The sequence below is a fragment of the Ovis aries genome, chromosome 3, assembly GCF_016772045.2.
Source record: "Ovis aries strain OAR_USU_Benz2616 breed Rambouillet chromosome 3, ARS-UI_Ramb_v3.0, whole genome shotgun sequence".
Lineage (NCBI taxonomy): Eukaryota > Metazoa > Chordata > Mammalia > Artiodactyla > Bovidae > Ovis > Ovis aries.
This window is the reverse complement of record NC_056056.1, coordinates 183919473-183944200: the sequence shown is the minus strand read 5'-3', so window position 1 is coordinate 183944200 and position 24728 is coordinate 183919473. Positions and strand designations below refer to the sequence as shown.

Genomic DNA, 24728 nt, shown 5'->3' with positions numbered 1-24728 from the left:
AAGAAACAAACAGCCTAAGACTTGCACATGGAGAATGGCAGCTCTGAGTCCTTTCTTTCTGGCAAATGTGCTTCATTAGCTACTGTGCTTTTTTTCCTTCAAAGCGCTTCTCTCAGGTCACTGCCACTGTTGTTTCATATTAGACAAGTTAGTACTGAGAAATGGTGCCTAAAGCTATACATATATGTATGTATTTATATCAGCCTGCGACCCTGGCAAATTCAAATTTATTATTGCTTGTGTTTTCTTTCTTTTTTAAAAATAAATTTTCATATATTCACATAAGGACAGAGAGTAAGGGAAAAGTATAATTAACCCCTATGTACCGGTCATCCAGCTTCAACAATTACCAACATCTGTTATTCTGGTTTTATCTATTACCCATGCCCTACCCTTGCAACTTTTTAAGGGAGGGAGTGAATACTGGACTGCTTGAAAACAAATCTTGGACATGATCAGAAGAAAGTCTCTCATTAGCAAACTTAAAATTTGTAAAGACACATGTCTTCTTTCACTTAAAGCTAACAATATTAAAAACACTTACATTGGGGAATTCCTGGTGGTCTTGTGGTTAAGATCCCTGCTTTCATTTTCACTGTAGGGGGCTTGGGTTTGATCCCTGGTAAGGGAACTAAAATTCTGCATGCTGTGTGGCATGGCCAAAAAAAATATTAAAATGTTAAGATATTAAACCATCTCTATTATAGCTTCCCAGGTGGTGCTGGTGGTAAAGAATCTACCTACTAATGCAGGCAATGAAACAGATGTGTGTTTCACCCTTGGATTGGGAAAATCCCCAGGAATAGGAAATGGCAACCCACTCCAGTATTCTTGCCTGGAAAATTCCATGGTCTGAGGAGCCTGGCGGGCTATGGTCCAGGGGGTCACAAGAGAGTCGGACACGACTGAGTATGCACACTACTACAGCCTCAGTTTGACTTTTGGAGCTAGAAGAAACACATATTTATTATATATTCCTTGCTACTAAAATAGACTTGGGCCAGAAGCAGTGGCGTTACCTAGGAGCTTGTTCAAAAGGCAGAACTTCAGACCCAGCCCAGAACTACTGAACTGACTCTGTCCCCAAGACAGGCATGCTCACTGAAGTCCCAGAAAGTGAACCAACACTGCTCAGTTGAGAAAACTGGGGCCGAGAGAGACCAAGTCAGTCTCCCCACAGGAGTAATACCCAGAATATCTGATTCTGAGATCAGGTTTCTTTTTTCTTACATGACATACTGCCTCTCAACAAACCTGATTCCCATCACAAGACCTTCTGAGGCTTTCACATTCTTCTGGAAATTAATTCAATTAACACGTAAGTGAATTTCCCATAGTATAGGTTTTTTAAATTCATGAAAGCCTGACATTTCCCCAAATACTATATAATATGCTATAGTAAAATTTGTAAATTAATCAAACTTCCTCCTTCTTTGTGTAAAAGAATGGACCTTTTCAGCAAGAGTGCCCTCAAGGGAACCAATTTAATTAATTTACAGTTATGTATTTTTGAAAGGTCAGTACTACAGTTTCCTTATGCAGAGAATATATTATTGGGTCCAACTGAAAACTTAAGCCTTTCATCATAGGATCAATAAGCACAGTACTGAAAGCTAAACTCATTTTCTAATGTGGCTTCAGTAAGAAAATTCAGAAATGAGTTAAAATGTATCATCGTTTCGCATCAGCAATGATAACCAAGTCTCCTCATTACACTAAAAAGGCACCAACTTCTTTTTCTTCATTATAAGAAAAGGAATTATAATTTTGACAGTTGTGCACAAAACCTAAGATTATTAAAATTATTCTAGAAGACAAATACTAATTAATGTTATCTACGTATTTCTTTAAAAAATTTTTTTTGGCCAAATGAGTTTCTTTAAGAGGCTGCTCTTAATTTTCAGAGAGAGCTTGACAGCACCTGGAAATTCCAGAGGTTTTGCAGGACACTATTAAGAAATCCATCTTCTACAGAATAAAGAGATTCTGAAACCTTCAGTGGAATGTGTTTTCTTAACAAAATAAATAGTGGAGGATTAAAAAAGTGTCAAAACCATTAATATTCCTTCAAGAATACAGGTAAAAAATAATACTGGCAAACAAGTATAGCCTTTATAAAGGGCAGTTTGGCAAAATACATTAAAAAATAAAATATATATACCACTGGACCCAGTAACTTCCCCCTTTGGAAAATGACCTAAAGAAATAATTTAAAACTGTGCAAAGATTTTCCTACTAGGCAGTTTCATGCAATACTGTTTTTCTTTTAACTGGAGGATAATTGCTTTACAATGCTGTAAGCAATTGTGCTGGCTTCTCCCTTACAACAACATGAATTAGCCATAAGTATACATGTATCACCTCCCTCTTGAGTTTCTCCCCCACTCCACCCCACAATACTGTTTATAAATAAAAAATTCAAAACAACCTAAGAAGCTATTGGAAGATAATATGTAAATAAATAAGTGCATCATAAAATATATTTTGTTTTTCAGTCACTCAATCATGTCCAACTCTGTGACCCCATGGACTGCAGCACGCCAGGCTTCCCTGTCCTTCACCATCTCCTGGAGTTTGCTCAATACTCACTTCCATTGAGCTGGTGATGCCATCCAACCATCTCAGTGGATAGATAAAACACATGGTATTCTACTGTTAGAAGAACAGTGTTAGTTGCTCACTTGTGTCTGACTCGTGCCAACCCCATGACTGTAGCCTATCAGGTTCCTCTGTCCATGAAATTTCCCAGGCAAGAATACTGGAGTGGGTTGTTATTTCTCGATCTTTCTGACCCAGGGATTGAACTTGCATCTTTTGCATCTCCTGCACTGACAGGCATATTCTTTACCACTAGTGCCACCTGGGAAACCCTCCCATTGTTTTTATATAATGAAAAAACATTATGGAAATATATTAAATGACACATTTAAATCATATATATTAAAGTTACTATTAATATTAAATAAATAATTTATTATATGTTGTATCTTCATGTATAGAGAATAGAGATATGATGTCCAATAAAATGTATCAGTGGTTATCTCCTCAACTGTTGGGCTGCTTTTCACTTTTATCTCCTTTATATTTCCCTGTACTGCTTGAATTTCCTACAAATCATATGTAATATATTTATAATCAGTTTAAAAATACTATTCTCTTTTTTTGGCCACACCACGAGGCATGCAGAACTTTCCAGACCAAGACTGAAACCAGACCCCCTGCAGTGGAAGCACAGAGCCTTAAACACTGGACCACCAGTAAAGTCCAATATATTCATTTTTAAAGGCAAAAAGTAGAAGTGCAAATTCAAGGCTTAGAATGAATAAGGAAGCTTAACAATGGAAAAAAATAATAAAAGCACAAAGCCCTCCCCACCTCTCTACTACATTTCAGGTCTCTTGGGGGGTAGGGAAAAGGAGAAATGAGAAAAACAACTGAAAGAGTGGGAACAATGAGCAACCTGTTTCACCAGAGAGATGCTCACCACTTTCACCACAGCAGAAGCAGCACAAGGGAAGCTGCTTTTAAGCCCACCACCCCATCCAAAACAAAACCAACCACAGAGGCCAGTCTCAGGAGCTCACCATCACGATAATCTAGCTTTGGTTATCCTCAGACACTGAACCTGTTCTAAAGTTATATGGAAACATATCACAAAGCTTTACTGTGATATTTACAGCAAAATTACTGAAAATGTATTTTTTAGTAATTCCTCATAAAGGACAGTTCTAAATTTCCTCACATACAACATATCAATGGGGCTGCCCTAGTGGCTCAGCAGCAAAGAATTTGCCTGCAGTGCAGGAGATGCAGGTTCAATCCCTGGGTTGGAAAGATCCCCTGGAAGAGAACATGGCAACCCACCCCAGTATTTTTGCTGAGAAAATCCCATGGACAGAGGAGTCAGGCAGGCTATGGTCCATGGGGTTACAGAGAGTTGGACACACATAAGTGAGCTTCTCTCTCCCTCTTCTTTTTCTTTTTCTTGGGCTTGGAACAAAAAACAATTGCAATGATACCATTTCACAAAGATTACTGCAGTGAAAGTGAAGGAATAGCAAAAGAAGAAAACTGAACCCCAGCTCTTTGATCTATGGAGACTTACAGATGTCCAAAATCAGACAGAAAGTTTTCCTTAGAACTTCTAAATTTTAGATGCAAGATCCAAATTACTCCCTTCCCTGGACTTTCAGTTTGTACCCAAGTGTTACAAACTTATTTTCAAAGTTTATTCTGACTTTGGAAATAAAACTGGGCATTTTACTAAAACTTCTTTGAACTCATGACTTCATGAATAAAAGCAGAAAAATACTTCCAATGATTTTGTACAGTACTCTAAATCACTGCCCCTCTGCTTCCCTCCTCCTAAAGGACTGGCTTAATTATAGAAGTAAAGCCCCAAAACCAATCAGCCTAATGACCAAGAATTGACTACACATTCATTTAGTAATTGAAAGTTTTAGTATTCGAAAATCTGTGATTCTTCAAACTAGAAACCTCATGAATATGGTCTGTTACTGATTTTTATTAACAAATGCAACTAATACAATTTCATTCCTCATTAGGAGTGATTAAAGACTCTTAACTGCCAACTTAATCAGCATTGTTGAAGCATTATCTGTGAGGAGAGGAAAAACAGTCTTCCCAAATATCACATGTTCAATCACCAAATATACCTTCATTCAATGGTAAGTATGTCATTTAGAACAGAAGTTTTAACAACAGGTGAAAAACGAAAAGCAAACTTTATATTATTTTAGTACTGATAATCCTTATTACTGAGTGAAGGAAAAATAATCAGTCTCCAGCCTATTTTAGCTGAACAATTAGTAGAGGAAATGAACTGATGGCAAGTCAAGCTACTTTCTGTACTCAACAAATTCAAAGACAAGCTCAAGAACTGGACACAGAATGGAAGAAGAGCGAAGAAAGAAGGACATGGTCTTCTAAGCCACATTATAGTTCAGAATCAGCTCCACCCAACTCACTAAAATTATCAGTAAGAATTTTCCAGCTGCTAGGTCAGCCACTTTCTATCATTCATTATGAATACCGCTTAAGTGCATAAAATTATTGAAACACAAATATTTTAGCACTCATTTCACATGCCATCAAGGTAATGCTCAAAATCCTCCAAGCTAAGCTTCAACAGTACATGAATCGAGAACTTACAGATGTTCAAGCTGGATTTAGAAAAGGCAGAGGAACCAGAGATCAAATTGCCAACATCCACTGGATCATCAAAAAAGCAAGGGAGTTACAGAAAAACATCTACTTCTGCTGTATTGACTATGCCAAAGCCTTTGACTGTGGATCGCAACAAACTGTGGAAAATTCTTCGAGATGAGAATACCAGACCACCTTACCTGCCTCCAGAGATATCTGCATGCAGGCCAAGAAGCAACTGTTAGATAACTGGACATGGAACAAAGGACTGGTTCAAAATTAGGAAAGGAGTATGTCAAGGCTGTATATTGTCACCCTGCTTAATTAACTTATATGGAAAGTACATCAAGCGAAATGCTGGGCTGGAAGCACAAGCTGAAATCAAGACTGCCAACAACCTTAGATATGCAGATGACACCACCCTTATGGCAGAAAGAGAAGAGGAACCAAAGAGTCTCTTGATGAAAGTCAAAGAAGAGAGTGAAAAAGTTGGCTTAAAACTCAACATTCAAAAAACGAAGATCGTGGCATCCAGTCCCATCACTTTATGGCAAATAGATGGGGAAACAATGGAAACAGTGACAGACTTTATTTTCTTGGGCTCCAAAATCACTGTAAATGGTGGCTGCAGCCATGAAATTAAAAGACGCTTGCTCTTTGGAAGAAAAGCTATGACAAACCTAGACAGCATATTCAAAAGCAGAGATACTACTTTGCCCACAAAGGTCCATCTAGTAAAAGCTATGGTTTTTTCAGTAGTCATGTATGGATGTGAGAGTTGGACCATAAAGAAAGCTGAGCGCCAAAGAATTGATGTTTTTGAAATGTGGTGTTCGAGAAGACTCTTGAGAATCCCTTGGTCTGCAAGGAGATCAAACCAGTCAATCCTAAAGGAAATCAGGCTGGAATATTCATTGGAAGTACTGATGCTGAAGCTGAAGTTCCAATACTTCGGCCACCTGACGCAAAGAACTGAATCACTGGAAAAGACCCTGATGCTGGGAAAGATTGAAGGCAGGAGAAGGGGAAGACAGAGGGTGAAGTGGTTGGATGGCATCACTGACTCGATGCACATGAGTTTGAGCAAGCTCCAGGAGTTGGTGATGGACAGGGAAGCCTGGCATACTGCAGTCCATGGGGCTGCAGAGTCAGACATGACTGAGCGACTGAACTGAACTGAGTAGGTTCACTCTGACCTTCAGCTTACTACCAAAGGAAAATTTTTTAAGAATTTTGTAAATGAAGGAAGAGTAGGAAGAAAAAAGAACTCCTACAGTTCAGTCTCTGAGTACAGCCACACTCCTTTATTATCCTATTATTTAAAAAATATTCACAATTTTTCCCTAAAATGTTTTACATGTGCTTATTGATACAGTATTAATGTTAGAGTGTCCATGAGCTATCTTTGGCTCTTTTCCTCTTCTCTATCTATAATTCTCTCTAGGATTTAAATACATGCATAATTACATTTTAATTTCAGCTCAGTCTTTTCTAACTTCAAACTCATACCCTTAACATACTTGACCAAGATATCTAATAAGCATTTCAAACTCAGCATGTCCATGTCCTGATCTGCACTGCCACTCCTCCAACCTTTGTAACCCACAGTCTTCCCCCATTTAAGCTGACAGCAATTCCATTTTTCAAGTTGCTGAAGTTCAAACCTTTGAAGTTGTTCTTGATTCCTATCCTTCTATCACATCCCACAATTTGGTAATGAAATCCTATTGCTTCAATCTTCCAAATATATCTCAAAATTAATCGTATCTCACCATGTATTCTGAGCTACCACCATCTCTTACCTAGATTACTACAGGCTTCCTAACAGATCTTCTTGCTTCTACTCTTATACCCTTGCAGTTCAGTCTTGAAACAGCTGCCAGAATGATCTTTTGAAAACTAAGTCAGAGGTCTCCCCTCTGTTCAAACCCTGCCATGGCTCTTCATCTCCGAGAGTTAAAAGCCAAAGCCCTTTCAATCATACAAGGCCTTTCAGGATCTGACCTCATCCGCGACCCTTCTGGGGCTTCCCTTGTGGCTCAGCTGGTGAAGAGTCCACCTGCAATGGGAGAGACCTGGGTTCGATGCCTGGGCTGGGAAGATCCCCTGGAGAAGGGAAAGGTTACCCATGCCAGTATTCTGGCCTGGAGAATTCCATGGGCTGTACAGTGACCCTTCTGCCCTCCTCTCCGTTATCCTTCTTCCTGTTCATTCCTCCAGGCTCCTTAAGGTTCCTTGGAGTCACAGACCACCACCAGAATCACACCGAGAATCTGTGCTTTTCTTGTTCTCTCTCTCTTTTCATCTTGAAACCAATTTATTTGTTTTTCTTACTCCCAATTTCCAGTTTTGTTACTCCCAATCTCCAGTTTTGTTAAGAATTATCCTCCTCCTTTGGAAAGGCCCTCAAACATCATCAGATTTTCTATCCATCCTTAAAAACTCTTTTGATTCCTACTATGAAACACTCTGTGAAGAGACGCTCTGTGGAATGTTCATCTCAGACTTCAATGTTTGTTTTTTTTCCTTCTTTTTCTTTTCTTTCTATTTCCTGTAAATACAGAAATTACCTGTCAAAATTTTGGTTGACAAAGCTTATGTTTTGTTGTATAAGAATGTTCGTAGTAGTTTTTTGGTAACTGCCAAAATCCAGAAATAAGCAAAATGTTCTTAAATGGGTGAATGGATAAACAACCTATGTTGCATTCACACAATGGAATACTACTCTGCAATAAAAGGGAATAAACTGATGCATGCAGCCATACATTACATGATATTCTAGAAGAGTCAAAACTATAGTGACAGAAAACAGATCAGTGATTGCCAAGTGCTAAGGGGTTGGGGGCAGTGTTGGACTGTTCTGTGTCTTGATTACAGCGGTGTTTATGCAACTGTATGAGCTTGTTAAAATGCACAACACTATGAGCTAAAATAGTTTAACTTTACCTTGTGGAAATATACCTCAATAAATCTAACTTTAACATAAGTAAAATGGAATAAAAATTCTTACCTGGAAGGCACTTATCCCAAACGTTCACTTGGTTAACTTCCTTACTTCCTTAAGGTCTCTGCTCAAAGATCACTTCTCAGTGAGGCCTACCCTGGCCAGTATGCTTAATATAGTGGGAAGGAAGGAAAGAAAGGAGAAAGGGAGGAAGAAATTCACCCTCAGTGAACTCACTTCACCTTGCAAAGACTGTGGAAGACAGTCCTAGAACTAGGAGTATATTCCCACGAGAAAATGGAATAAGAGATTATCTGAAACCTTTTGTCAAGACTCCAGTCATGTTTAGAGACTTGAAGAACTCTATGCAAAGGACAAAGAAAGGAGGAGTTCTGTTACCAAGAAAGATCTACACTCAGATGCCCTGAGTCACATATATATACCTGGTACACACTAATGTAAGAGTTTCATGGGGGGAAAAAAAGCAAATCAAATATAACTTAAAGCTTAGAAAGCATTTCCTTACCCAAACACGGCAAAGAGAAACAGCAAGGAAATAAATCTCAATGCCAGGTAAATGCAAATAAATTAAACAATAATTTCTGCTAGAGGTATATATCTAAAACAGTTTGTTTTACCTGAAAACCTAAAGCTGAGATGATCAGCTTTAGAAACAAAAACCAAAACAAAACCAGAACTCATCACCATTCTGAATCTTAGACAGCATCTAACATTCTGAATTTATAGTTTCAGTCTTCAAAAAGGACACCAAAAGCTCTAATCTGTTTATCATAACATAAAGTGACAAACAAAAACTTGCCATTTCAAGGACAGGTGAAAAATCAACAATTTATTCAAACACATCTTGGGTACCTAATATTTGTTAGGTCTGTGATAGGAGCTGATATGACCTTGAGTGTAGTGACTACAGTCAAAATAAGATATAAATATCAAATCATAAGCATTTGCTTTTCTTTTAAGCATCAGTTCAGTTCAGTCGCTCAGTCGTGTCTGACTCTGCGACCCCATGAATCGAAGCATCCCAGGCCTCCCTGTCCATCACCAACTCCTGGAGTTCACTCAGACTCACGTCTATCGAGTCAGTGATGCCATCCTCCTCCTGCCCACAATCCCTCCCATCATCAGAGTCTTTTCCAATGAGTCAACTCTTTGCATGAGGTGGCCAAAGTATTGGAGTTTCAGCTTTAGCATCAGTCCTTCCAATGAACACCCAGGACTGATCTTTCAAGTACACTTATCAATTATATTGACAATGATTATGCATTCTGGCACTGTACTAGATGCTGAGGGGTTACAAAAGTAAATAACAGATTATATTTACTGTTTCCTATGTATCCCAAACAGTGCATATTATCTCATTTATTAATGTAACAACCTTATGAGTTAAACTTCTTTGTTTTAGAGATGAGAGCTTAGAAAATTTAAGAAGCAAAACTAGCAAGTGTCAGAGTTAGGGTTTAATCCCAGGCACTTCAAACTCCAGAATGCATATACTCAACTGCTATGGTAAACTGTTTCCCTCAACTAGATTCAAATCTGGAGGACAGAAAAATGAGCTTAGAAATGATGTGACCTTCACTTCTTCTGTTCAACTTATCTCTTCATACCACATGAAAACAAAATCAGGTGACTTAGAATATAAAACAAAGCTGAAAGTCACTTTATGTATTTACCTTTCATAAATTCTAAATACTTATGTAGAAAAGACTTCCTTCTGCCTCTAAGTAAAACTTCTTTCTAGACGTTAGCTATACAAAGCTTCCTAGGACAGATGGGCAGCCTGCAAGGCCTTCAAATCCTTTGTTTAAAAGGTGGCAAATGGGTCCTATTGACCAATAAAGCCAGCCAGGTTTCTGGGAAGCACTGACCCCAAAAAAGTCATTATGTTTCTTCATCTTGCAAGACCAGAGCAGACAAAGGAGCCAAAGCTAAAAGAGAAACCAAAGGAAGATCATACACACATTAAAATCCATCTCACACAAATTTGTGACACAAACAGCCCCTGTTTTTTAATTAACACCACTGTCATAATGCTAACCTACAAAAATGAAAAGACTGACCTCACTGTTTTAAAAATTTTAATCTATTGTGCAGGTAGGTAAAATCTTAGCAGTTGGTATGCATAAAAACTGCCAATCTCCTTTAAAATATATATAAGAGTTTTCTTCCCATGTAAAACTGGGAGCTAATAGAAGAATGTCATGTATGACCACTGACGATATCCCTAAATAGTTGCAAGGTTTCTTCTTGAAAAAGAAGTAGGTATGTATAGAACACCCTGATGAAGCCATCAAAATTCTATTAGAACTAATAAATAAATCCAGTAAGGTTGTAGGACATGAAATCAATATGCAAAAAACTGTTGCAATTCAATCCCCTTTACAATTGCATCAAAAACAATAAATACCTAGAATAAATTTAAGCAAGGAAGAAAAAGACCTATATATCAAAATTTTCTGTATATATCAAAGACAGTAATAAAAAAAAGACACAAATAAATGGATCTGTATATTGAAAACATCTGTATATCAAAGATCTGTGTATTGAAGTTTTTTTTTTAAAATTGAAAATGACACAAATAAATGGAAGGATATTCTATGCTCATGGATTGGAAGAATCAAGACTGTTAAAATATGATAACCATCTAACACAATCTACAAATTCACTGCAATCTCTATCAAAATTCAAATGACATTTTCCAAAGAAACAGAATAAATAATCCCAAAATTTATAAGGAACCACACACATAAAAGATCTGAATAGCAAAAGCAATCCTGAGAAAGAACAACAAAGCTGGAGGCATCATACTCTCTGATTTCAAACTATATTACAAAGCTATAGCAATTAAAAGAGCATGTGACTGGCATAAAAACAGACACACAGATCAATGGAATAGAAGAGAACATGGAGAAACAAACTCACATATAAATGGTCAATTAATTTACAACAAAGGACCCAAGAATATACAATAGGGAAAGGACAGTCTCTTCAGCTAACCATGTTGGGAAAACTGAACAGCCACATGCAAACAAGTGAAATTCAACCACTATCTTATGCCATGCATGGATTAAATCCACCAATCATGGATTTAATCAAGTGGATTAAAGATCTGAGCATTAGATCTAAAACCACTAAAATCCCCAAAGAAAACATAGCCAGTAAGCTCCTTGACATAGGTCTTGGCAATGATTTTTTAAAATCTAACACCAAAAGCAATAGCAACAAAAAATAAATTAGTGGGACTATATCGTACAAAAAGCTTCTGCACAAGAAAGAAAACCATCAACAAAATGAAAAGCCAAGTTACTGAATGGAAAAAAAATATCTGCAAATCATGTATCTGATAACGGGTAAATATCTAAAATATACAAAGAACTCTTACAATAGCAAAAAAAAAAATCCAATTTAAAAATGGGGGGAAGATCTGAACTGACATTTTTCCAAAGACATACAGATAGCTAACATGTGCATGAGAAGATGCTCAACATCACTAATCATCAGGGAAATACAAATCAAAACCAAAATAAGATATTACTTCACACCTGTCAGAATGGCTAACATCAAAAAGAACAACAACAACAAGCATCGGCAAGAATGTAAAGAAAAGAGACCCCTCAGGTTCTCTTTTGTTAAAGGCAAAGGTTAAAAGGAAAGATATACCATTTTGAATGTAGAGTTCCAAAGAATAGCAAGGAGAGAAGAGAAAGTCTTCCTCAGTGATCAATGCAAAGAAATAGAGGAAAACAATAGAATGGGAAAGACTAGAGATCTCTCCAAGAAAATTAGAGATACCAAGGGAACATTTCATGCAAAGATGGGCTCAATAAAGTACAGAAATGGTATGGACCTAACAGAAGCAGAAGATATTAAGAAGAGGTGGCAAGAATACACAGAAGAACTATACAAAAGAGATCTTCACAACCCAGATAATCACGATGGTGTGATCACTCACCTAGAGTCAGACATCCTGGAATGCGAAGTCAAGTGGGCCTTAGGAAGCAATTCTACGAACAAAGCTAGTGGACGTGATGGAATTCCAGTTGAGCCATTTCAAATCCTGGAAGATGATGCTGTGAACCTGCTGCACTCAATATGCCAGCAAATTTGGAAAACTCACCAGTCGCCACAGGACTGGAAAAGGTCAGTTTTCATTAAAATCCCAAAGAAAGGCAATGCCAAAGAATGCTCAAACTACCGCACAATTGCACTCATCTCACATGCTGACAAAGTAATGCTCAAAATTCTCCAAGCCAGACTTCAATAGTATGTGAACTGAGAACTTCCACTAAGCCAGACTTCAACAGTACGCGAACCGAGAACTTCCAGATGTTCAAGCTGGATTTAGAAAAGGCAGAGGAACCAGAGATCAAATTGCCAACATCTGCTGGATCATAGAAAAAGCAAGAGAATTCCAGAAAAACATCTACTTCTGCTTTATTGACTATATCAAAGCCTTTGACTGTGTAGATCACAACAAACTGTGGAAAATTCTTCAAGAGATGGGAATACCAGACCACCTTACCTGCCTCCTGAGATATCTGTATGCAGGTCAAGTAGCAACAGTTAGAACTAGACATCGAACAACAGACTGGTACCAAATTGGGAAAGGAGTATGTCAAGGCTATATATTATTACCCTGCTTATTTTACTTATATCATGAGCAATGACAGGCTGGATGAAGCACAAACTGGAATCAAGACTGTTGGGAGAAATATCAATAACCTCATATACGCAGATGATACCACCCTTATGGCAGAAAGTCAGGAGGAGCTGAAGAGCTTCTTGGTGGAAGTGAAAGAGGAGAGTGAAAAAGTTGGCTTAAAACTCAACATTCAAATAACTAAGATCATGGCATCCGGTCCCATCACTTCATGGCAAATAAATGGGGAAACAGTGACAGACTTTATTTTCTTGGGTTCCAAAATCACTGCAGATGGTGACTGCAACTATGAAATTAAAAGACGCCTGATCCTTGGAAGAAAAGCTATGACCAACCTAGACAGCATTTTAAAAAGCAGAGATATTACTTTGCCAACATAGGTCCATCTAGTCAAGGCTACATAGTCATGTATGGATGTGAGAGTTGGACTATGAAGAAAGCTGAGCGTCAAAGAATTGTAGCTTTAGATTTGTGGTGTTGGAGAAGACTTGATAATCCCTTGGACTGCAAGGAGATCAAAAGAGTTAATCCTAAAGGAAATCAGTCCTGAATATTCATTGGAAGGACTGATGTTAAAGTTGAAACTCCAATACTTTGGCCACTTGATGCAAAGAACTGACTCATTGGAAAAGACCCTGATACTGGTAAAGGTCAAAGGCAGGAGGAGAAGGGGACGACAGAGGATGAGATGGTTGGATGGCATCACTGACTTGATGGACATGAGTTTGAGCAAGCTCCGGGAGTTGGTGATAGACAGGGAAGCCTGGTGTGCTGCAGCCCAGGGGGTTGCAAAGAGTCGGACACTACTGAGGGACGGGAACTGAACTGACAGGAATTCCCTGGGTGGTCCTCTAAGCCATGCAGCAGAGCCAAAAGAAAGGAAGTTAAACTGGTGCAGGTACTATGGAAAAGAGTATAGAGGTTCCTCAAAAAAGTAAAAACAAAACCACAATATGACCTAGTAATTCCACTTCTGGGTATTTATCTGAAGAAAATGAAAACACTAACTTGAAAAGATATTTGCACCCCAATATTAATTGCAGCATGGTTTGCAAGAGCCAACATTTGAAAACAAGTGTCCACCATCGGATAAATGAATAAAGAAACTGTGAGATAGATATACACACAAAGACACATATACATATAATGGAATATTATTCAGCCATAGAAAGAATAGAATCTTGCCATTGTGACAACATGGATGGATCTCAAGGGCACTATAGTAAGTGAAGAAAGTCAGACAGAGAAAGACAAATACTGTATGATGTCTTTTACACACAGAATCTAAAAACTACTCAAACACATATATGTGTATATACATGTGTGTGTGCTCAGTCCTGTTTGACTCTCTGCAATTCCACAGACTGTACAGCCTGCCAGGCTCCTTTGTCCATGGGATTTCCCAGGCAAGAAAACTTACACAGTGAAAAGCACTCAGTTGTGTCCGGCTCTTTGTGACCCCATGGACTACCCAGTCCATGGCATTCTCCAGGCCAGAATACTGGCCTTCTCCAGGGATCTTCCCAACCCAGGGATTGAACCCAGGTCTTCCACATTGCAGGCAGATTCTTTACCAACTGAGCTATCAGGGAAGCCCATATAGTATATATAAAAATTATATATAATATATATTATATACATATGTGCATACATACACACGCACACACACGTATATATAAACCCAAGTTCACAGAACAAACTGGTGGTGCCAAAGGTGGCAAGGGTGGGGGGAAGTTAGAGAAATTGCTGAAAGGAGTCAAAAGGTAAAAGAAAAAATAAGATTAAAACCAAAAAATTCTTTTAAAAAAAGCAGCACGGAATAAGGGGGCTCTTTAAGCTTCTCATAAGACAGCCCTTTTAAGACACCAACATCCCCGCCAAAGTTCCAGATATCCCTCTATTAAAGCCCACATTAAGGAATTTGAGATAAAGCAGTAACAGCAAGCCCAAAAAAAGAGGGAGAGAGAGAGAGAGAAGTAGGAATAACTATAATAGATGTGTAGGAAGAGCACTTTTGTGAACCTGGAGAGAAATTTATAAGACCAGTTTCAGAACCTTTTTTTGAATATTAAAAACAATTCCAACATCAATGATCTGGGGTAAAAGAATTAAACAACCTACTGAAAGGGAGAAGATATCTGCAAATGATATGACTGATAAGGGGTTAATACCCAATATATATAAACAGCTCATATAACCCAATATAGAAAACAACAACAACCCTGAACTAATCCAATTTTGAAAATGGGCAGAAACTGTAAATTGACATTTTTTCCAAAAACATATTGATGGCTAACAAGCACATGAAAAGATGCTTAACATCAGAAATGAAAATCAAAACCACAGTGAAATATCACCTCACACCCGCCAGAAAGGCCATCATTAGAAAGACAAGAAATAAGGATGTAGAGAAAAAGGAACACTTGTGCACTGATGGTAAGGATGTAAACTAGCACAGACACTGTGGAAAACAGTATGGAGATCTCTCAAAAATTAAAAATAGGACTACCACATAATCAAGCAATTCTACTCCTGAGTATATATCCAAAAAATGAAAACACTAGTTCAAAAAGATACATGCGCTCTAATGTTCAAGTTAGACAGGGAAAGACAAATGCTCTTATCTCTTATACCTGGAATCTAAAAATAAAGCAAACAAATATATATAACAAAAAAGAAACAAGACTTACAGACACAGAGGACTAACTAGTGGTTACTAGTGGGGAGAGGAAAGAGGAGGGGGACAAGTTAGGAGTCTGGGACTAAGAGATACCAACTACTTGTATAAAATAGATAAGCAACAGAATACAGTGTACAGCACAAGGAAATACAGCCATTATTTAAATGGAGTATAATCTGTAAAAATACTGAATCACTATATTATACCTGAAATTAATATTATAAACCAACTATACTTCAATAAAGAAGCTAATTTTAAAATATAAAAGGATTGCTTATGCTCCCATGATCTACATTCTAAATGACTTCAAGAGATCTCTGAGAAATAAGAAACATGCAAATACCTTGTACAAACATTTTTGTTTTTAAGTTGGGGCTTCCCTGGTGGCTCAGATGGTAAAGCGTCTGCCTGCAATGCGGGAGACCTGGGTTTGATTCCTGGGTCGGGAAGATCCCCTGGAGAAGGAAATGGCAATCCACTCTAGCACTCTTGCCTGGCAAATCCATGGACAGAGGAGCCTGATAGGCTACAGTCCATGGGGTCGCAAAGAGTCAGACATGACTGAGCGACTTCACTCAGTTTTTTAAGTTTACTAATCCTATGCTCTCTAAATAAAAAATAAAATTTCTTTAATGAAAATGAATGGTACTGCTGATGATCAAGTGAGAGGCATAATTCAGAAATGCCTAAAGTATCATAGACACTTCTAAGCATAACGAACTGTAGTGATTACTTTGTTCAAATCCTACATTATTTAATTTGGCTCACAGTTTATTTTTGAAGAGAATTTGAGTATACACAAAGTTTTCCTTGAGTGTCTATTCTTTATTGATTACATCCACAGCAACAAGGAAACAAAAAAGGGCAACTCACTGCAACTCCAGACTGGCTCCCAAGCATGAGACTGCTTGAGGAACTGATGGAAACAAGGCAGGGCTGGTGGAGCCCATGAATATTTCAGAAGAATAATGAAAAAGTGCCAGATGGGTTTGCTTGCAGCTGGCTAACAACTAAATTTCCAACCAAAGCTAAATGCTTCCTTACATAATTTATCAAGCACTTTTCAGTTCCCTTCTACTACCACCCTTTTTGTTCTTTCTTTTTTCATTTTCCTTTTTTAAAGAGCAATACCACCACTGCTTCTCTTTCAAATGGGACTGTTTTTTGGTTTGGTTTTTTGTTTTTAAAGAAAAGAATATCTGTATCCTCTGAGGCCAAAGTATGAGTCTAGGTGTTATTACTGAGGCAAAACAAAGGAAGTGCTACAAAAGCCTAACCACTCTTTTCTAAACAAAGTAGTTTTAAATAAACACTAATTGCCAAGCGTTATCAGGCATAAACACAAATCAGCTCTGCTTAGCTAACAGAGGTGAAGCTTCATCCTTCCCAGAGCACACAGGTCCCTGCCTACCTCTCCAGACTCATCTTCCAACACTCTAACATATGTTCCAGAGACAAAAACAACCAAGTTCACTCAAGCTTTTAACAATAAAAATTAAAATTGCAAATAAGATTTAAGCGCCTACTGTGTGTCCGGCATAGCTCACTTGGTAAAGAATCCACCTGCAATGCGGGAGTCCTGGGTTTGATCTCTGGGTTGGGAAGATCCCCTGGAGAAGGGAAAGGCTACCCATTCCAGTATTCTGGTCTGGAGAGCTCCAAGGACTGTACAGTCTAAGCAGTCACAAAGAGTTGGACACAAATGAGTGACTTTTACTTTCATTTTCATGTGCCACGCTGTTCTAAGCATTTGACCAGCAAATCCCAAGAGGAGTTAGAGTTCTATTATTATTAGGTAAAGGAAATTTAAGTACCTTGCCCAAAGCAGTCTGCTTCAGAGCCTGCACTCAAATTCTGCTTGCTCTGCCTCTCTGAAACAGCATATCAGTATTATCTCTTTCAAATACAGATTGCTCAAAATCCTGCACACTACTACCACAGCTTTGATACATCCTATTTAAAATCACTGCTGAAAGTTTCAAGTCCTAAATCAGAAATTTAAAGGCTTTAATATTGCCAAAATCATTGTGGTAGCCAACCTGCAAGATAGCTCAATCCCCATCATCTGACATTCATAGCCCTGAGGATACCCTCTCACAGTGAACTAGGGCAGGACTGTGGGTCCTACACGTAAGACAGGAACCATGGTATGCCACTTCTGAGATAAGGTATAAAAAACCCCACGGATTCCATCATGAGCCCTCTCTCCATCTATCTATCTGTGACTGTCTGTCTGTCTCTCTCATAACCTGCTCTGAGGGAAGTCTGCAGTCATGTAATTAGGATGAACAGGCAGCCTACAAAGAGGCCCAAGTGGTAAGAAACAGGCTGCTAACAGTTACACAACTGCATTTAGAAGCAGACTCTTCAGCCACAGTTGGGCAGGGCCCTGGGGTGACTGCACTCCCTGCCAGCAGCTTGACTGCAATCTTGTAATAGACAGATTCTGAGCCAGAACCATCCAGTTAAGCTGCCCCTGGATTTCTGACCCTCAGAAAGTATGCAAGATAATAAACACTTCTGTTCAGTGCTAAATTTTAGGATAATTTGTTCCATGGCGATAGTTAAATAATACAAGCAAGTAGCCCTACTGACAGCTTACTTATAACAAGATGTTAATAGAAAGAGCCTTTTATTTTACAATACAGAGAATACAGTCAATATTTCATAGTAACTATAAGTGAAGCATACTCTTTCAGGTCAGTTCAGTTGTTCAGTCATGTCTGGCTCTTTGTGACCCTGTGGACTGTAGCACACCACCGCTTCCCTGTCCATCACCAATTCCCGGAGCTTGCTCAAACTCATGTCCATCGAGTCGGTGATGCCATCCAACCATCTCATCCTCTGTTGCCCCCTTATCCTGCCTTCAATCTTTCCCAGAATCAGGGTCTTTTCCTATGAGTCAGTTCTTCGCATCAGGTGGCCAAAGTATTGGAATTTCAGCTTCAGCATCATCTCAATGAATATTTAGGACTGATTTCCTTTAGGATTGACTGGTTTGATCTCCTTGCAGTCCAAGGGAATCTCAAGAGTCTTCTCCAACACCACAGTTCTAAAGCATCAATTCTTCGGTGCTCAGCTTTCTTTATGCTCCAACTCTCACATCCATACATGACTACTGGAAAAACCACAGCTTTTACTAGACAGACCTATGTTGGCAAAGTATTACCTCTGTTTTTTAAAATGCTATCCAGGTTGGTCATAACTTTTCTTCCAAGGAGCAAGCGTCTTTTAATTTCATGGCTACAGCCACCATCTGCAGTGATTTTGGAGCCCAAGAAAATAAAGTCTGTCACTGTTTCCACTGTTTCCCCATCTACCTGCCATGAAATGATGACAGTGGATGCCATGATCTTAGTTTTTTGAATGCTGAGTTTTAAGCCAGCTTTTCAGCCTTCTCTCTCACTTTCATAAAGAGGCTCTTTAGTTCCTCTTCTCTTTCTTCCATAAAGGTGGTGTCATCTGCATATCTGAGGTTATTGATATTTCTCCCGGCAATCTTGATTCCGGCTTGTGCTTCATCCAGCCCAGCATTGCGCATGATGTACTCTGTATATAAGTTAAAAAAGCAGGGTGACAATATATAGCCTTGACATACTCCTTTCCTGATTTGGAACCAGTCTGTTGTTCCAAGTCTGATTCTAACTGTTGCTACTTGACCTGCATACAGATATCTCAGGAGGCAGGTAAGGCAGTCTGGTATTCCCATCTCTTGAAGAATTTTCCATAGTTTGTTGTGATCTACAGAGTAAAAGGCTTTGGTGTAGTCAATAAAAAAGAAGTAGATGTTTTTCTGGAACTCTTCTTGCATTTTTGATGATCCAATGGATGTTGGCAATTTGATCTCTGGTTCCTCTGCTTTTTCTAAAACCAGCTTGAACATGTGGAAGTTCTCAGTTCATGTACTGTCAAAGCCTGGCTTGGAGAATTTTGAGCATTACTTTGCTAGTGTGTGAGATGTGTACAATTGTGCAGTAGTTTGAACATTCTCTGGCACTGCCTTTCTTTGGGATTTCAATGAAAACTGACCTTTTCCAGTCCTGTGGCCACTAATGAATTTTCCAAATTTGCTGGCATGTTGAGTGCAGCACTTTCACAGCATCACCTTTTAGGACTTGAAATAGCTCAACTGGAATTCCATCACCTCCCTTAGCTTTGTTCATAGTTCCTAAGGCCCACTTGACTTCACAATGCAGGATGTCTGACTCTAGGTGACTGATCACAGCATTGTGATTATCTGGGTCATGGAGATCTTTTTTGTATAGTTCTTCTGTGTATTCTGGCAACCTTTTCTTAATATCTTCTCCTTCCATTAGGTCCATACCATTTCTGTCCTTTACTGTACCCATCTTTGCATGAAATGTTCCCTTGGTGTCTCTAATTTTCTTGAAAATTACCTGAAATTCATGATACTGTAAATCAACTAAATCTCAATTTTAAAAAGAGAAGTAGAAAAAGACCAGCAAAAAAATGTCTAAATTTCTAAGCCAGAATAACACTGGTGCTTTTAATAATCAGTTACATCTTGGGAATTCCCTGGCAGTTCAGTGGTTAGGACCCCACACTTTCACCACAGGGGGAAAAGGTTTGCGTCCTAGTCTGGGCACTAAGATCCCACACGCCACATGGTGTGGCCCCCCAAAATTTGTCACATCTTTAGAATCTACGTCAATTTAACTTTCAAAATGTTAAAAGATTTACTTCTAGATTTAGTTACTGCATTTGGTTAACGAGACATTTCATACTGCCTATCCATCACATAAACTGTTTGCAACTGGCATTTGAAGATTAAACACAAAACCAAAATTCATTTTATTAAAAGTGTACATAAAAAGAGTACTAATCTTTAGAGTAACATTCTAAAACATTGTGGTTGAAATGACAATATATGGCATTTATTTCAAGTAATTCTATACTGATAGGTAGGAGGAAGGAGAGGGAAGCTAAAATAATATACTAGTAAGCTGATCGGCACATGTTTGTGCATTTTTAATCACTCAGTCATGTCCAACTCTTTGCGACCCCATGGACTACAGCCCACCAGGCTCCTCTGTCCATGGAGGCACATGAGGGTTCATTAAACTCCTCTTTCTTAAGTATGTTTCAAACTCTCCATACTAATGAGGGATTTATTTTTTGTTTGTTTGTTTTTGGTGTGGTTTTTTTTTTCCCCCTAAGGAGACAAAACAAAATATACTCTACACTGCCTAATTTCCTATTTAACTACCAAAATCCACCAAAACCTCCACTCAGGATACCAACACTCCACGAAATCAAGGTCAGTTCAGTTCAGTTCAGTTGCTCAGTCGTGTCCGACTCTTTGCGACTCCATGAATCGCAGCACTTCAGGCCTCCCTGTTCATCACCATCTCCCGGAGTTCACTCACACTCACGTCCATTGAGTCAGTGATGCCATCCAGCCATCTCATCCTTGGTCGTCCCCTTCTCCTCCTGCCCTCAATCCCTCCCAGCATCAGACTCTTTCCAATGAGTCAACTCTTCGCATGAGGTGGCCAAAGTACTGGAGTTTCAGCTTCAGCATCATTCCTTCCAAAGAAATCCCAGGGTTGATCTCCTTCAGAATGGATTGGTTGGATCTCCTTGCAGTCCAAGGGACTCTCAAGAGTCTTCTCCAACACCACAGTTCAAAAGCATCAATTCTTTGGCGCTCAGCCTTCTTCACAGTCCAACTCTCACATCCACACATGACTACTGGAAAAACCATAGCCTTGACTAGTGTCACATAATTTATAGAAATGCATCTTACCAAAGAAAAAGGTTAATCAAATGTGTGTATTGTACTTCTTTAGATAATAAAGATTGTCTGTTTGCTTTGGCTGCAAGGTGTGGCTCCTAGGATCTTGGTCCCAACCAGGGATTGAACCCAGGCCCTCAGCAATGAAACCACTGGACAGCCACAAAATTCCTGATAATAAAGATTTTTTAAAGTAAAATTTTCATTAATGCAGCATGTGCAGTTCTACTTCTGAATTATTTTCAAGTATCTATTAAAAGAAGGAATTATCTTATTTTCCAGTCCTTTGTTTTTTGCCATACTTGGCCAGCCAGTCTCATAGACTCTGAGGCCCACTCAGGGGATTGGTGTCAGCAAGGAAGGATGCAACTGCAGTTAGCCTAAGCATGAAAATTTGTGTTAAATGTGTTAAAGCACAGTTAATGAGATTCCAGGCATTTCTCTGTAATTTGAAATGGAATCTGACACAATATACTTGTTTAAAACTATGCTACTGCAACTACTGAGCTTTCACTATAAACAATAAATAAATAAATATGAAGACGCTTAAAACAAAGGAAAAAAAGAAAGATTATCTATTGAGTCCTTTTACATTTATGTCATTAATCCCTTTTGACCAACATATAGCCCTTTTGACTGAGCCTGTAGCCTGCTAGGTTCCTCTGTCCATGGAATTCTCCAGGCAAGAATACTGGAGTGGGTAGCTGTTCTCTTCTCCTGGGGATCTTCCTGACCAGGAATTGAACTGGGGTTTCCTGCACCCCTGGCGGATTCTTTATCAGCTGAGCTACTGGGGAAGCCGTGAAGATACTTAATATGAAGGGGAAAAAAAAAAGAAAGGATTATATCTATTGAGTCCTTTTACATTTATGTTTTGAGCCCTTTTGACCTACATACATATGTCTTATGTATGTGGGTGTCTTTGATCAGTCAGAGGCATACCTCAGAGATACTGTAAGTTTGGTTCCAGACAATCAGCATTGAAGCTAATATTGCAATAAAGTGAGTCACATGAATTTTTTGGTTCTCCAGCATATATAAAAGTTACAGCTACACTATCCTGTAGTCTAAGTGTGCAACAGCACTATGCCTAAAAAAAAAAAAATGTACATACCATAATTTTAAAATTCTTTATTGCTGCAAGTGCTATCCATCATCTGAGTCTTCAGTGAGTTGCAATGTTTTTTTCTGTGGAGGTTCTCGTCCCAAGGTTGATAGCTGCTGACTGATCAGGTGGTGGATGGTTAAAGGCTGGGGTGGCTGTGGCAATTTGTTTTAGTTTTTGGCTGCACTGCGTGACTTGTGGGATCTTAGTTCCCCTACCAGGGATCAAACCCACACCTTCAGCGGTGAAAGCTTGGAATCTTAACTACTGGACCACCATAGATTTTCTGTGGCAACTCCTTAAAATAATACAACAGCAAAGTTTGCCCCATCCTTTCATGAATGATTTCTCTGTAGTATGCAATGCTGTTTGATAGCATTTAACCCACAGTGAGAATACTTTAAAATTGGAGTTAATTCTCGTGAAAAGACAGCCTTCTGAATGGGAGAAAATAATAGCAAATGAAGCAACTGACAAACAACTAATCTCAAAAATATACAAGCAACTTATGCAGCTCAATTCCAGAAAAATAAACGACCCAATCAAAAAATGGGCCAAAGAACTAAATAGACATTTCTCCAAAGAAGACATACGGATGGCTAACAAACACATGAAAAGATGCTCAACATCACTCATTATTAGAGAAATGCAAATCAAAACCACAATGAGGTACCACTTCACACCAGTCAGAATGGCTGCGATCCAAAAATCTGCAAGCAATAAATGCTGGAGAGGGTGTGGAGAAAAGGGAACCCTCCTACACTGTTGGTGGGAATGCAAACTAGTACAGCCACTATGGAGAACAGTGTGGAGATTCCTTAAAAAATTGCAAATAGAACTACCTTATGACCCAGCAATCCCACTTCTGGGCATACACACCGAGGAAACCAGAATGGAAAGAGACACATGTACCCCAATGTTCATCGCAGCACTGTTTATAATAGCCAGGACATGGAAACAACCTAGATGTCCATCAGCAGATGAATGGATAAGAAAGCTGTGGTACATATACACAATGGAGTATTACTCAGCCGTAAAAAAGAATTCATTTGAATCAGTTCTGATGAGATGGATGAAACTGGAGCCGATTATACAGAGTGAAGTAAGCCAGAAAGAAAAACACCAATACAGTATACTAACACATATATATGGAATTTAGGAAGATGGCAATGACGACCCTGTATGCAAGACAGGGAGAGAGACACAGATGTGTATAACGGACCTTTGGACTCAGAGGGAGAGGGAGAGGGTGGGATTATTTGGGAGAATGACATTCTAACATGTATACTATCATGTAAGAATTTAATCACCAGTCTATGTCTGACGCAGGATGCAGCATGCTTGGGGCTGGTGCATGGGGATGACCCAGAGAGATGTTATGGGGAGGGAGGTGGGAGGGGGGGTTCATGTTTGGGAACGCATGTAAGAATTAAAGATATTAAAATTTAAAAATAAAAACTAAAAAAAAATTTTTTTTAAAAAAACAATAAAATTGGAGTTAATTCTCTCCAACCCTAATGCTGCTTTATCAACTCAGTTTATGTAATATGTCATTTCAACAATCTTCACAGCATCTTCACCAAGAGTAGATTCCATTTCCAGAAACCACTTTGTTTATTCATAAGAAACAATTGCTCATCCGTCCAAGTTTTATCATGAAATGGCAGAAACCCTATTATATCTTCAGGCTCCACTTCTAATTCTAGTTCTCTTGCTATTTCCACATCAAATCATCCATGAGAGCTAGAATTTACTTCTTTCAAACTCCTATAAATGTTGGTATTTTTTACTTCTTTCCATAAATCAAAAACGTCCTTAATGGCATCTAGAATTGTGAATCCCTTCCAGAAGGTTTTTAATTGACTTTACCCAGTTCCATCAGAAGAAACACTGTTTTTGGCAGCTATAGTCTTATGAAATGTACGATCCATAAGTTGTAGAATGAATGTTGTGTTAGCAGATATGGAAACAACATGAATCTCATTGTCCATCTTCATCACAGTTCTTGGGTGACCAGGTGCATTGTCAAGTGAGGAGCAATATTTTGAAAGGAGTCTTTTTTTCTCATCAGGTCTCAACAGTGGACTAAAGATAATCAGTAAACCATGTTGTAAACAGATGTTGTCTTTGTTGTTCCATTTACAGAGCACAGGCAGAGTAGATTTAGCAGAATTCTTAAGGGTCCTAGGATTTTCAGAATGGTAAATGAGTAGTGCCTTCAACTTCAAGTCAACAGCTACATCAGCCCTTAACGAAAGAGTCAGCCCATTCTTTGAAGCTTTGAAGCCAGGCACTGACTTCTCTCTAGCTATGAAAGTCCTACATGGTATCTTCTTCAAATAGAAAGCTGCTTTATTTACACTGAAAATCTGTTGTTTAGTGTAACCACTTTCATTA

General features: G+C 38.7%; 1 protein-coding gene across 3 annotated transcripts in view; it reads right to left on the bottom strand.

The window, feature by feature from the left end:
* DENND5B (DENN domain containing 5B) overlaps positions 1–24728 on the bottom strand; it is a 224857-nt gene that overhangs the window by 178929 nt on the left and 21200 nt on the right. The window lies entirely within an intron of this gene.